The 15,656-nt window shown below is 38.2% G+C and overlaps 1 protein-coding gene across 1 annotated transcript in view; it reads right to left on the bottom strand.

The window, feature by feature from the left end:
* LOC133526359 (NFU1 iron-sulfur cluster scaffold homolog, mitochondrial-like) overlaps positions 1–153 on the bottom strand; it is a 51,761-nt gene extending 51,608 nt beyond the window's left edge. Inside the window, exon 1 of the mRNA XM_061862953.1 lies at positions 150–153. The gene's annotated coding sequence lies outside the window, so the exon portion shown is untranslated. The remainder of the gene's footprint in view (positions 1–149) is intronic.
* Between the last annotated feature and the right edge of the window lie 15,503 nt (positions 154–15,656).

Genomic DNA, 15,656 nt, shown 5'->3' with positions numbered 1-15,656 from the left:
AGTAATATAACATGTCAATAGAACTGAATTAATAGAATTATCAGTGGAAAGTATACTAAGTAACAGTAAAATTCATAAATTAGACGCATTTAAATAATCGTTAACTGTATAATGGCATTTTGATATTAATAGATCTTTAAATTGGTTTACAAATTTTTTCTCTACATTTTTGTCTTTGATTTTGGCAACTTATACATTTTTATAGCCATGACAAAGGTACCGTTAGAGTGCATTCTTAGTCTAGACGAGGGCAGCATTCACCGGTTTTTATGTCGTAGCAAGTGTGTTGTGGGTAATTCTTCCCTTTTTTTAACAATGATAACTTAGTTCTCGAGAATGTGCATAGTTCTAATATATACTTGGCAAAGTGAGTATTTTATAATCTTTGAAATATTGTTTGCAGATTTGACCATCAAGGTTGAACAAGATGCGGATTCGTTTTTTCTGCATGTAAAAAGAGATGGTGTATCTAATACTCTCTTTCTATTACAACTCCAATACAGCTAAGCTCTATAATGCAACTAAGAAGACAATTCGGTTTGAAACAAATGAACAAGACCGTAAAACGACTTTAGACACGCTAAATATTAACTCATTTAAATAATTGTCATATAGCCAATTGGCCGTATTGGATAGGGTTATCAATAAAAGTTGGCATTAGGTACTTACGAAAAGTTGATGATCTGAATGTTTTATTAAAACAATACTTTGTACGCAGTTTATATTATCTCGAAGTAAATATAAAACCTTTTGAATTACCTACATTTTTAAGAGACCATCAACCAAACCAAACACAATATTTATACCGTTGTCATAAAATACATAATCCAAATCTGGCTTGGTCAAAAGTTGCTGTGGTTGCGGAGCCGGAGAACAAATGCCAGAACGGTATCTTGTATTGTTGTCGCCTGAATGGAAAAAGTTCGCCATTTTTTTCCTAGCGTCGCCAGCCCTAGCGAACTGTCCGAATAACATCCGCGAGCTGCGCACGCGTCTCTGGAAAAACCGAGCTGTATAAAAATTCATTGTTCGCCAGACATCTGCGCGAACATTCAGTGATCGGTCGCTAATTACTACCGTTTAATTAACAATGATATAGCTTGCGCCGTACTTACGAGCAACGTGCTACCTCTATGTAGGCTTTGACTAAACCTTAGGTTATGAGGGGGTAATGTTGGAACTTGAAAGAGCTATATTAGTTTACGTTCTTCACCTTTCCAATTCCAACGTTAAACTTTCTCCAGTCAAAACTCATGAATTCCACTTAACTTTCTTTGTAATTATAAATAAGATTTGTTTTAAATTAGTAAGTTTTATTTCATTCTTTCATGATACTTATTTAGTGCAGTATCTCGTAGTTGTCGTCATCTCGCATAAAACGGTTAGTTTTCTGTTAATAATTAAAAATCTCTATCAAACTGCTCAGCCCGCGTTGCCAACATGCCAATCGTTAACGCTCCGTGGCGAATGAAACGCAACTGTCACTATCGCACTAATGTGGAAGAGTGATAGAGAGAGATACACTACGCTACGGAGCGTTAACGATTGGCACGTTCGCTACGCGGCCTGTTCTACCAATATAAGGTAAATCTGTAGTACAGTCAGATGCAGAGAGAGGTGATCCCTGGCCCTGCATACAATCAGTCTATGCAGGGGTGGATCACCTCTCTCTGCAGCTGACTGTCCCTAATAGTTGTAGCAGCAGTTGCATTAATTTAGTAAGCACCTACACCAAATGTAGTACACATACAGGACAGCTAGATTTTGTAAACTATGAGGTACCTACTACGCGCCGGGCGTCAACAACAAAAGGCAGAAACGCAATATTAAACGCTATCTTATAATAGTTTGTATTGTTGTACGTAGGCAGGTACTTACCTTAATTGGATCTCACCACGGCTATTACGTCGTGATTAATTTCCTCTACGTTTCAGTTATGTCGGTGGGATTTCCTTACTTCCGTCTTGGGGTTTTCGTCACATTACTATGGTTTTTGCTCGGTTCTCCAGCCGGACGCATTTTTTCTGGACGGTCATTCGAAGAGCTACGTTCATTCATCGATGTTATCGATTGTAAAGTCCCGTTTTGAGTTCAACGCAGTCGAATTGTGTTTTTTCATGATTAATATTGAACAGAGTCCTTGCCAATGCACGGTACCCATTACTCAATCCTCCGACGCACTTAAGAAATTATCTTTTTAAAGAAAGAAAGACGAAAGAAAGAAAATAACTTTATTCAGGACGCTTACAATATTGCTTAAATCTATTGAATCAATTTATTAGTAAAAAGTATAAATGTCACTGAAAAGTTCTCCCCTCAGTTTGATGACAAGTTACCTTTCAGGTATCTTGACGCTGGTCTTCCGTGGATACCTTACCGTATCTACTTAGTTAAGTAAGTTGTAACTCAATTAACAATTTATTGTACGAGAACATAGTTGTGTAGTACAAAGGCGAACTTATCCCTATGAGGGATCTCTTCTAGTTAACCTTGCTTTACCTGAAATTTAACTCTGGTATGATGGTAGAACCTAAAAAGTACCTAAAGGTGTTCATACGAACATTGGCAAAAATAATTAACGAATAAAATAAACATTTGAAATGTACAGTATTAAACTAATATATGTATATATGGCAGGACAGGATTGAAAAGACGAGAGGCAGAGGAAAGACTAGAATGCATTGTATGAGGAAATCAAAAGACTGGACAAAGAAAAGATTGGCGACTACTCCACCAACAAGAGCATAGCTCTTAAGTTATGATGATAATGTATATATATATATATTTGTACTTTCTACGAGTTTTACTGTTTTTAGTATCTAAGAAATAAAATAAGGAGCAGCGGATTACTGAAATATTATGTTATGACCCACATATGAAGTAATATGTGGTTCATTCATAAACTCGAAATTGATGAAATGATGAATGATTTTGAACATTGAGTTTAGGCTCGGCATTTGCATGGCGCTGACAGGATAAATTGCCAAACAATCAGTTGGAGCAAGCTTATGTCAAAAATTAAAAATATAATCGTACTACTTACTACTTTATTTGGCGAAATGACCCAAAATGAGTCTTGGCCTCCAACAGAAGAGCACGCCATTTTACCCGGTCCTGCGCGGCTTCACGCCAGTTTCCACTGACGCCGAGCTCATGGAGATCTACCTCCACTCTATCCGCCCACCGATACTTGGGATGACCCACAGGAGTAAACTATAATCGTATTATTTTCTAATGCAAGTGCATCCTGATTTTTAGTTCCGTAATTGTCAATACACGTACATGACGTACAATCCCTGCCCAAGCCGTTCGTAGTAATTATCCTTAAGTACGTCCTAAGAGCGACTAAACTATTAATAATATTTAAGCAATTTGTCATTTTGAAGTATGCGTGTGTAATTGCCTAGTTTTACAATGATTAATAGCTTAGTGGTGACTGCCTACATATAAGGAATACTTTATCTGACAGATATAAAATATAATAATGGTCACAAAGTACGCATATTAAAAAATCATGTACATATTACAAATGGCACCGTTGTCATACTATGAGTAATATGTCTTTGTAATGAAAACGGTGAATTTATAAATAATATAAAGCATAATTGCATCAAAGTATCTCGTTAAGTGACTTGTAAATTCCTTGACTAGGTGCAACGAATCGATTTTATTAGTTTTATTACCTACCTATTTATAAAATAGGTCAACTCAGTAAATTAGTGATCGCATTCCTTCTAAATTAGTCTTTAAAACTATGCTATAAAATACTTAACAAGAATGTCAGCTATAGACACTTTAGATTAAACTCTCACTAAAATGGATGCCTTATATCTATACTACCTATACATCCTTAGTATTTTTGTGGTCGTTCTTCTTGTTTCTAAAAATACGGAGATCTAAAAGAAGAATAAATACAAAAACCTTGTAAAAAGTGTTACCTAGTTTTAATTTCCTAATGTCCTCCGCTTTCTTTTTGCACCCCGACGCAAAAAGAGGGGTGTTTTATGTTTGACGTCAATATCTGTAAGTCTAAATTTATCTGTATGTCTGTCTGTGGCATTGTGGCTCTCTAACGAATGGTCCGATATCGATTTCGACATGAAAGCGAGTTTCCTTGCGGTTGTTTTTCGCTACGATAGAAAACGACCCAGTAGTTTGAGTATCACCTCTTTTCCAAAAAGATGTAAAGCATTTTTGGCATGTACCTAATGGGTATTTTGGCAAATAGCGTAGAGGGTTTTTTAAATTTTAATTTAATAGTTATTACTTTGGTAATGGTTATTTCGTGGTCTTGCGAGTTACCCTCACTTCTGTAGGTATGCTTAAATGTTTTGTTATGTTTGCATTAAGTATATCCGGTTATTGTTATAAAACTATAATTATCTTACAATAATCATTAGTAGATAAAACGTCGCGACACCGATATTTCTCGGTTGTCTTGATCATATTGACAATTTAAGGCGTCGTTCATCGTTTAGGTTTAATATTTTTTTATTAAAATGTCACAAAAGGAACCACCTCCTAAAAGCCCCCATATAATTACGCTCGTTACGAAGTTACGCTCTCATTTTAAAACGAAATTCTGAAATAGGTAGCATGGATGTGGACATAAACACTAAGTTAATACATACAAGGTGCCCGTGAGCATTGCGAGACATTTTAACTAAGCATTCCTGGTAATACTCGTATTTAGAAACTAAAATGTCATATAAAATTTTCTGGATTAGGCCTAGTTTCAGAGATAATTAAATGTTTTTCGAAATCATTCTTTCTCCATAAGTCGGTACAAAACATATTTTGATACTGCGATATTGCCACTTTGAGGTCTAGTCTGGACATACCTATTGATTGACATCGAAAAATTAAAAAAATGTATTCGAGAGACTACCCCCAAATAAAATAAAAACTTTTTAGTTAATTTTAGGTTATGTGTTTAAACATTTTTTGCTTCTGTTGCCCTCAGGAATGCACCGTAAAAATCTCTCGCAATGCTCACGGGCACCTTGTATATCTATCTATGTCTGGTATTTGTTTTTATTGATAGAAATTGTACAGGTGGTTCTTGTGCCTGTTAACCATACAAATCATCTAATCAAATAGTGCAAATCGAATAGGTACGTATCGCAAACAATAAAGGATTGTTACTCTCTCGTATTATGTTATAGAAACTTTTCGTTTTGACGATGTTATTTATTTGTGTAACAAGAGAGGAAAGTTAGTTTTTCTCGCGAGTGTTGATTTTGAGTCCCGAGTAAGCGAAAGATTCTATAATTCAATCACGAGCGAAGCGAGTGATTCTAAGTTAGAACCTTGAGCGTAGCAAGGGACTCAAAACACGAGATGTAAAATAACTTTGCTCTCGTGTGACATACAACTTTTCACCTCAGTAGTGAGAACAAATTAACGGTTAAAACAATTCAACATCAAGTAAAGTTTTTATTCCTGTATTCATGGCCTTCACTTCACTAAATTAAAAAGCTACTTTGTCTCACTCCCTGGAGTGAGGAAATTAGCACTTTCCACACTCCCTGGAGTGAGGTAAGTCGCACTTTCCACACTCCCTGGAGTGATGAAAGTAGGCTTGTTCGAGCCTGAGGTGAAAATTAAATATCAGTTTTGTCATATTATATGTATCAATTTTAGACTTACTATAAATAACATTAATTTAATCCAACTAATATTATAAGTGTAAAATATTGTTCGGAGGTTTCACGTTAAAATGGCTGACTAGAATAACGCGGATTATTGTAATAAAGTTTATTCTCAAAATCGTCCTTTGTGGGTGTAAGAGGGGAGGTACGTACTTAGTAAATTTAGACGCGGACGTAGAAGCTAGTTATAAATCTGCTCTGCCTTAACAATAGCAGCCAAGGCGGGGCGCTACGTTCACTACCACTGGTCAAGCATGCCTATCTATTCAGGAATTTATTGCTACCTAAATTAAACTTAGCCACGAAAACATGACGTACGCCAAGGACCTTACAACATGGACATAGGGACTATTATACTTTGAAACAATACCCTATATTTCGTGGTCGTTTTATAACCAGTCGTATGCGGTAGTGTCGCATTGATGTAATGTTAGGGTTTAAGGCAATCATTGTTTGCCTTGTTCCTTATATTAATATGGTTTTATTACTACACTTATCGATTGGTGGTATTGTAGATCGAGTGTTACCTACATGCTTTGGAGTCATTGAGTAACCCCAACAGAGCCGAAGCGTTAAATAAGTTGATACGTTTTTTTAACTTTCATTGCTTTTATATATGACGAAAAAAAACGCCGTACATCGTTATTTTCTTAAAATAAATGCAACTATACTCTAACTAAAGGGACTTAAATGCCTTCGTCATAAAATTAGTACCAACGCTGTTTTTTCACTGAACTTAAAAATGTAACCTCCCGGCATTGTTACGCGGTAGTTGCTTGTTAATTACATGTAAGTCATTACTATTATGTCCTTTTACGCTCGAGCTGACAATATATTGGCCGAACATAACAATGTATCATGTCACCGTTGTACTATATTTAAATAATTCTTTGTTAATTTAAAGAACATGTCCGTATTTATTTAATTAGATTCATTTTAGCCGGACCCTTCAACAGACGCATTGACACGGTCGTGTTTTTGGGCTCAGGAAAGTCGGTACAGTATTATTAATACTAGTTTTAGATCCTTATAAGATAACAAAAAAACTGATTGATTAGTTTGTTAACTGTTTTTGTTGTGTCTAATATAGCCTTTCTATTAACGAGTTAATTGAACAGTTGATATATCTAATTTAACAGGTATTTTGCCAGAAGTTACAGATATAAAGGAATTAATATTCTCTTGAAGGTTTTCAAAAAATTAAAAATTTTAGGTACTTATGTACCTAAAGCCTTTAAGCTTTAGGAACGCTTTCTCAAGGTAGGTTATTTTAAATATTATATTTTAAAATCTGATCAAATACTTCCTGGCCACAGTCACATGTCTATCACGCTTTGAGCGAGAAACTTTATTTATTTGGCCGATATTAGAATTAAAAGTAATTTATTACCAAATATATCATGTAGGTATTTACACCCTAACATGCCTACGATAATTTTAATCTTGAAAACTAAAAATCATTTTGGCAATACAACAGTTTTTTGCTGAGCTACCTGCTCTAATCTGGTGTAGGATTCGTATCGGCAGATTTCCACGGAACCGCCAAAATACACTTCGGCTAGAAGTCCGCGCTCGCGATGGTTTCCAGCGTTTGTGCAATTGTCGACCGTCTCCATGTACCGGATGATGGAGCTCATGGGTAGCATTTTGAATTCCTTTGGTTCCAGATAGCCTGCTCCAAAGTCCTTCATTTTTTGTCTGGCGAGGGCGTGACATTCATACAGTAGGTGTCTTAATACGCGCCTAAATTTGATTGAGTCGCTTCTACCAAACTTGCTGGGAATGAAAACGCATTTGGATGAATCTGACAATTATTTTTATTAAGAAACACACGGCAGCCATTCGATCGCTGCGATCTGTACCCCTAGTGTAAATAAATTCAATTTCGAAACGTGACGTACGCGTTTGCGTCAAGTCTCATTTTGTATGGGTTTTTGAACAGCGCGCCAAGCGGGACGTTTTGGAAAGTCAAAAATCTCATACAAAATGACACTTAACGCAAACGCGTACGTCACGTTTCGCTGTCGAAAATATTTACACTAGGGGTACTGGTAAAACACCCGGCTCAAGTGAGGTTGAAAAAACGTAGGTACCTTATACTTTAATTATCGATATTTATCTTTCGACTGTATATCCGGGAAAATAATAAGTGAGTAGATAATATGAAACATTAAATTTTGCTCATAAATGGAAATTGCAGTTTTACTCTTCCGACCGTGGAATTGATGTGCATTATATTGAAATAATACTTCGCATGCTGTCTACTCTACGGTAACATCTCAAAATTTATGATTATTGGAGATCTTAATCTCTCTCTCTCTCTTCACTGGCTCAGTGACCCAAACAGGATCTTGGCCTCTGACACAAGAGAGCGCCACTCTGCCCTATCCTGCGCCACTTCACGCCAGTTGGGTATTCCGAGGGCGAACAGGTCTTTTAGGACTTCGTCGCTCCAGCGGTATCTGGGACGCCCAGACGGACGTTTTCCACCCGGGTGCCCCACATACGCTCTTCTCACGGCACGATCCTCTCCCATCCTCTCTAGGTGACCGAGCCAGCGGAGTCGTGTGGCCTTGATTTCGCCAATTATATTGGGCATCGCAACCAGCTCCTCTAGCTCCCTATTCTTTCTACGCCTCCAAGTTCCATCTTCATCTCTGACTTCATCTCTGACAGGTCCCAGAATCTTCCGCCAGATTTTCCTCTCCGCCACTAAGAGCTTGCTCTCTTCTTTCTGAGTCAGAGTCCAAGCTTCACACCCATACATCAAAATTGGCCTAATTACAGTCTTGTAGACACGAATCTTGGTTGGTCTACTGATCAGCTTTGACACTAAAACTCGATGGACCGCTGCCGAGCATCTTAAAGCGTTTTGGATTCGTAGATCTATCTCTTCCTCCCTTCGGTTGGTATCAGTTACTGTGCAACCAAGATACCTAAAATGATCCACACCTTTGTAGGTGGTTGCTCCCACTACTAGGTCTTCTCTATCAGCTCTGGTGTTCTTGTACCTTTTCATTTGGATATATTCTGTTTTCTGGTGGTTGATTCTGAGACCTATCTTCTCCCCTTCCTGCTCCACAATTCTAGCCATGGCCTGCAGGTCCCTTTTGTTTTGCGCCAATAGCCCCAGGTCATCAGCATACCCAATGATCTTATGCCTGCCGTTCAACTCTATACCCCCATCATGCATAAGTAATTTTCGGACGACGTATTCGAGTGCCAAGTTGAATAGCATTGGCGAAAGGGCATCTCCCTGTATCAGGCCTGTGACAACTTCAAATTCAGCCGTCAGTTCTCCGCAAGCTCTTACCCTCATCTTGCTGACTTTGGTAGCGACAATAATCATTTTCACCAATTTTTCTGGCACTTTGAAGTATCGCAAAATCTTATACAGTGTCTCTCTGTCAACACTGTCGTATGCTTTGGCAAAGTCAACAAATAACATGTGGATGTTTTGTGCGAACTCCCATTTCTTTTCCATCAGCTGTTTCAACAGGAATATCTGATCCACAGTACTGCGGTTCTGGCGGAAGCCACACTGGTAGTCACCGAGTATGTTTTCGGCATAAGGCTGAAGTCGACCCAATAAGACATACGAGAGCACTTTATATGCCGTTGGCAGCAGTGCGATGCCCCTGTAGTTGTTACACTTTTTCCTGGAACCTTTCTTGTGGATGGGGCATATCACTCCAGTGTTCCACTCTTCGGGTTGTCGCTCCTCTTTCCAGATCTTCATAATTATCTCATATAGTATAGATTGCACTGCTCCCCCGCCATACTTCCATACCTCTGCATATATTCCGTCCACCCCTGGGGATTTATTGTTTTTCAGCCTCATGACAGCTTTCCTCACTTCATTGAATGTTGGCTCTTCTACAGTATCCACACTCTCCTCCGTTGCCTGCACCTCAATACGACTGTTCACCGGTTGACAGTTGAGCAAGCTCATAAAATATTGACGCCACTCATACTTTATTGCTTCCGTCTCTACAACAAGGTCTCCATTATTGTCTTCTAAAAACTGCGCGCCAGGTTGGTATCCTTTCTTAATCATGCCCAGCTCTTGATAGAACTTTCTGCTCTTATTAGCTCTTATCAAGGTTTCGATATCTCTGAGGTGATTTTCCAGATGTTGTCTCTTCAGATTTCTAATCAAGTTCCTAAACCTACAGCGTGCCTCCCGATATTTATCGTTCCATTTGTTGTCCTGATCTGCGAGAACCTTAAATTTTCGTCTTTCCGCCATAGCTAGACCGCACTCCTCATTCCACCACATCCTCCTTTTCTTTCGCTTCTTTTTGCCTAATATATTTATCCCTCCTTTTGTTACTATATCTCTAGTCTCCTCCCACATTGTATTTATATCCTCTTGAGATTCCAAATTTTTGAATCTGTTACTTATTTCGAGTTGAAACTGTCGGACCATGTCCTTATCCTTGAGGCTTTCCAAATTGATTCTCTGGTTTTCTATTTTACGTCCTCTGCGTACTATTTTAATTCTCGCTTTTAGCTTCACGCCCAGCAAGTAGTGGTCGCTATCACAATCCGCACCCCGATAGCTTTTCACGTCTTCTATTGCGCTTTTGTGACGATTGTCAATTAAGACGTGATCAATTTGATTGACCGTTACCCCGTTAGGGTGTTTCCATGTTCCCTTATGGATATCTTTATGTGGAAACATGGTGCTCATAACAACCATCGCTTTAGCAGCAGCAAAACTTATTAGTCGTATACCATTGTCATTGGACTTCTCGTGCTTGCTATGCTTACCGATAGTAGGGATAAATATGTCCTCGCGTCCTATTTGAGCATTCAGGTCTCCTAAAACAACCTTGGCATCGTATTCCGGGATCAGGTCGTAAGCTGCCTCAAGTTCTTCATAAAAGTCATCTTTGGTACCCTCCTCGGAGAGTTCGGTTGGGGCGTATGCGTTAATGATTGTGATATTGTAAAAGGTACTTTTAATACGCAGGAGACTCAGCCTGTCAGAAATTGCCTGGAACCGAATAACATTTCCCACCACTTTTTTCGATACCATAAAGCCGGTTCCCCTATCATGTCTTCCATCATCCCCCCCGCTATAAAATAGAACATGATTATTATCGATATTACTTTCCCCCCTCCCGGGCCACCTTACTTCTTGCAATGCTGCAATCGGGATGTTATAACGGTGAAGTTCCTTGCTTACTTGGTAAACAGCACCCGGCCTATACAAACTGCGAACATTCCAAGAGGCAAATCGAAGTTCCATTATTCCGCGCCGAAGGTCGTCGTTGGGATCGGATCGTATTTTTCTCTGTGTCAGTCTCGTAACGGTTTTTTTTTTTCCGTGGGAGGGGTGTTAACCCGCCGCACAACCCCCGAATTGCTGGAGGGCCACACCCTACTTTGGTTAGCGATTCCATCGGAATTAGCCGAGAAGCGTAGCAATGCTGTACTACCGACCATTTCCCCATCCACCACCCGGGGGACGCTCCTCCGTGAGGGCCAGCGCGAGGGCTTCGCTTCGGAGATCTTAATAAAAAATAATAAAGTTTAGTATCCTTTGAAAGCAGCAGCAGGCAGCATACGACTTTGTGTTATTGAATAAGTAAACAACTAAATACTCTTTAGTATTCAATGATAGTGCAAACTGTATTTAATGCAGACTAACTGGGAATGTGAGCTAATTAATAAAACTTCATAGACATTTTGGATTATGTCAATAATAATCCTATTCTAATCCATTATACATTATACATAGTCTTTGTTCTTATTTCCCATTTTCCACCTAACGGTTGACCGCCTCGCTTTACAAGACATGAGCGCTTTCGATTGCGATCACGCGTTCGGAATATTAAATGAATTAATAGGGTATTTGTCATAATTACTGTCAGTGGTTGTGTACAGGCGATTTGGACGTGAGCTACATTAATTGGACAAAGATCGAGATAAGGCGGCTTGTTTTAGAGTTTAGGAGTCTTTGAAAACTGTCCATGTGCAGACAGTGGCAATAATTTTTATATTATATATCTAAAGGCCGGGGGTTTACCATGACAGGGTTGCCATGTTGATTAAAACTCAACAAAAAATCCCCTATGACAGTTCATTTTTATATTGGTTAGCTTAGCTGCCATGTAAAATGCTCGTGGACATTTCTTGGAAGTCTAGCACATTAATTTATTTAGAAACGTAAAATTTGTAACTACAAGAACTATTGTATAACAAAAAAGTAATGAACAGTGAATACTTTTTTCACCTTACGCCCATAGCAAAACGGCCAAGCCACTTTTGACTAAGGTGTAAAGTTTGTGAAGCTTTTAGAGTTAGAGTCAGAAGTTTGGCTCTACATGAGATCTGATAACTTTTTGATATTGCAAGCCATATGGTCTCGTCTTAGCAACATTTGACATGAAAATGTTTAAAATGGGATTCACTTCTTCTTAATTGTCCAGTTTTTTCCCTACTATAAGGGATAGACGGATGATTCTTTTTTTAAACCTATAACACGTGTTTTATTTGTAATATATAAGTATAATAAGAAGTCTGAGTTCTTGTATAATTTTTACATATCTAGCATGAAACTAAGTTTGTTTAGAAAAACCCAAACAAACGTCCATCCCCTAATTTAATGGTGTGAGTGATTTACTACAAATCCGGAAAATGTATTTTATTATTTATAACAAGGGGTTTATCAACCCTTTATCAATTTTCAGCTAGCATCAAACTTTGCGGAAGTCTCTTACAAACTTTCATTCCCTACTTTAAGCGTCGAGCTGAGACTGGTTTATGATATTCAAATATAATGCTACCCACCTTTGCCAAATACCAATAAATACCTACAATTGGGAGGGTAAAAGTTCCAAGTTTTATAATTTTTATGTTGTTTGTGTACTAATACTTGATTACATACCTAATTTCAGCTTTCTAAGACTTCAGGAGTACCCTAAGAATTTTGATGATCATCAGTGAGTGATTCAGTGACGAAATCGGGGTATTTTAGATATAAATAAAATCGTAAGTCCACTATTGACATCCCGAGAATTTTATTTATCTAGTATAATCCAAACCCAAGTTATGAGGGTTCAAAAAAACGACGAAGCGCTACGAGAAAAGGTAGGTAGTGTTTTTCCGCTTCGCTTGGCTCGTCTTCGCATCTGGGAGCATGGTAGTGCCCCCCTATCATGCCCCCAGATTTAGTTATTTTTTTAAATAAGGCCCAACCAAAAGAGACTTGAACTGTGTTATAGGGACCATAATTCGACGCGATAGGTATACCAATATATTTTTTACGCAACTGTTAAAAGACAGGCTAAAAATATGTGAAAATTAAATATTTTTCCAAAATATTTCCAAACTACAAAATACTAGGTTCCTCTTTTCAAAAATATTCAGCCGGTTATTATTATTTAACTTTTGGCTATAATTTAACTCCGATGCTTATGAATTAAGCAGTTGTAAAGTTGGTGTAGAGAGGCTTTACATAGTTCTGTTGTTGCCTCCTAAGGACTAAACTGACCAAAGCAATCAATTCTCGTAAACCGATAATTATATTCGAACGCACTAGGCTCGTGGCTATTCAAATGCTGCTACCGGATCAAAATAGTTTCAATTGCGTGTTGATATAAATATTAGATTACATTTGTAATTCATAAGGCGAGGCGGAACAGCCTAACCTACTCGTATGCATATTTCACCTCCATTGTCCAGCCGACAATAACACTAAACAATGTGTTTTATGATCTGTACCCCTAGTGTAAATTTTATCGACATCATAACGTGACGAACGCGTTTGCGTTAAGTCTCATTTTGTATAGGATTTTGAGTTTCCAAAACGTCCCGCTTGGCGCGCTCTTTCTAAATCACATACAAAATGAGACTAAACGCAAACGCGTACGTCACGTTTCGAAATCGAATTTATTTACACTAGGGGTACTGAACCATTTCGTGCGTAACTTTTGACGTTTCTTGACCTAATGTTGTCTGCGTGTTTGTTGTGTAAAACATATATATATATATATCCATAAACTAATAGATCTTTTAGATACGTTTGCTTGTATTTTTGGCATCATCCATTTCATTTAGCCTACTCGTATCATCATCTTCCTCGCGTTGTCCCGGCATTTTGCCACGGCTCATGGGCGCCTGGAGTCCGCTTGGCTTTCTCTGACCTTTCAACCCAGAGGGTAAACTAGGCCTTATTGGGATTAGTCCGGTTTCCTCACGATGTTTTCCTTCACCGAAAAGCGACTGGTAGTTATCAAAAGATATTTCGTACGTACAAGTAAGTTCCGAAATACTCATTGGTACGAGCCGGGGTATTGAACCCGCGACCTCCGATTTAGCCTACTCGTATATTTATTAATTTCACTTTAAGTTTCGGGTGTTTCAATGTTGATGATTTTTGGCAATATGGCAAAGGTACTATACCTACCTTAGTTAAGTACCGACAAATACAGTCTGGTCAAACATTTTAACAGGTCTTTGCAATATATACCTATAGACATTTATAGTTAAGTTAACAACAAAATCCTTTTAATTTCATTTGCCAAGCTCTTAGCATAATTATCATAACACTATCATTGAAAACCTTTAATTATAAGGATAATCGTCATACCGGTACAATTCACCTCCGACACAATGAATTTTGCAGAAACCTCTGACCGGTTCAACCGCTTTCCAGTACCAGGAAGTGGTTTCCTAGGCAATTAGTGCTCATTTAGTTGTCCTGCGAACACGCACTGAAATTATTGGAGACAGAATAACCCTTAATGAAGATTTATTTAATGACCGCATTGGAATCTGGCACGCGTATTTTGACACTGCACGCGTTAAATACCAAGCAGTAAACAAAGTTTATTTTTATTGGACCAAAAGTGTATTCTGTACCCCTAGTGTAAATTTATTCGATAGCGAAACGTGACGTATGCGTTTGCGTTAAGTGTCATTTTGTATGGGATTTTGAGTGTCCAAAACGTTCCGCTTGGCGCGCTGTGTCTAAATCCCATACTAAATGAGACTTAACGCAAACGCGTACGTCACGTTTTGAAATAGAATAAATTTACACTAGGGGCTCTGGACAAAAATGCAAAGTATCGCGAAGACGCTGTGTGGACAAAAATTTGAAGTATCGTATTAGACTATTTAATGCCAACAATTAGGGTTTGCACGAAACGGTTCTGAAATGTATGGTACGATCCGTGGATCCCGATCCAGATCCTGATAATTTCATACATTTCGGATCCGGATTGCAAACCCTACCAACAAGGCAAGTTGTTGATGTGACTCGCCAAGTTAGAGTCCAACCAAGAACCTCTTAGATGAAAAGGTATCTATAAGACCTTTAAAACAAATGCATTTTTGGCCCAATTCCTCGATCTTAAATACGAAGTATGCCGAGGCTTCATTATTCCGAAGGTTAAAAATAAATCTGGTGGTTTCTGAAATTCCTATTTTCTTAGAAATAGCGCATTAGGTAACCTATATCCTTTTCTGTCGGCATTATTCGCTCGACGCAAAGAATGCGGTGTGCCCTTGTGCCAACTACACTCACGACTTCAACTTTACGACTCAAATATTTGTCTGTCTGTATTGTTTGCTGGTATGGTCGTTATTTCCTTTAGCCCACAGCGACTGTCCAATGACCATAGCGTCACTGTTCGAATAGGTTAAATTAATGGTCATTTTGACACAACTATTTCGCATAATTGTTGCGTGCGTGATTGTATACGAAGTATATCGATGATATAGATGAAAAAATGTACATGAGTACCAATGAAATGAGCCAAAGGAGACTCAGTGTTGGCCCTATGTCAACACTATTCATACTCGGGATCATTTCGTGACATGTGAACCTTGTCTTTACTTCCTTGTGTGTTTCGTGCTACTGCGACTTTCGGTAACAATACCATAAATGATATCAGAACTAATAAATAAATAAAATAAGTAAATATTTTAAGATAATCCTCACAAATATCTAAAGCCGATAGAATTTCATACAAAAAGATTTTTAATTAGTCCTAC

The sequence above is a fragment of the Cydia pomonella genome, chromosome 16, assembly GCF_033807575.1.
Source record: "Cydia pomonella isolate Wapato2018A chromosome 16, ilCydPomo1, whole genome shotgun sequence".
NCBI lineage: Eukaryota > Metazoa > Arthropoda > Insecta > Lepidoptera > Tortricidae > Cydia > Cydia pomonella.
The sequence above is the reverse complement of the archived record's forward strand: the minus strand, read 5'-3'. Positions and strand labels throughout refer to the sequence as shown.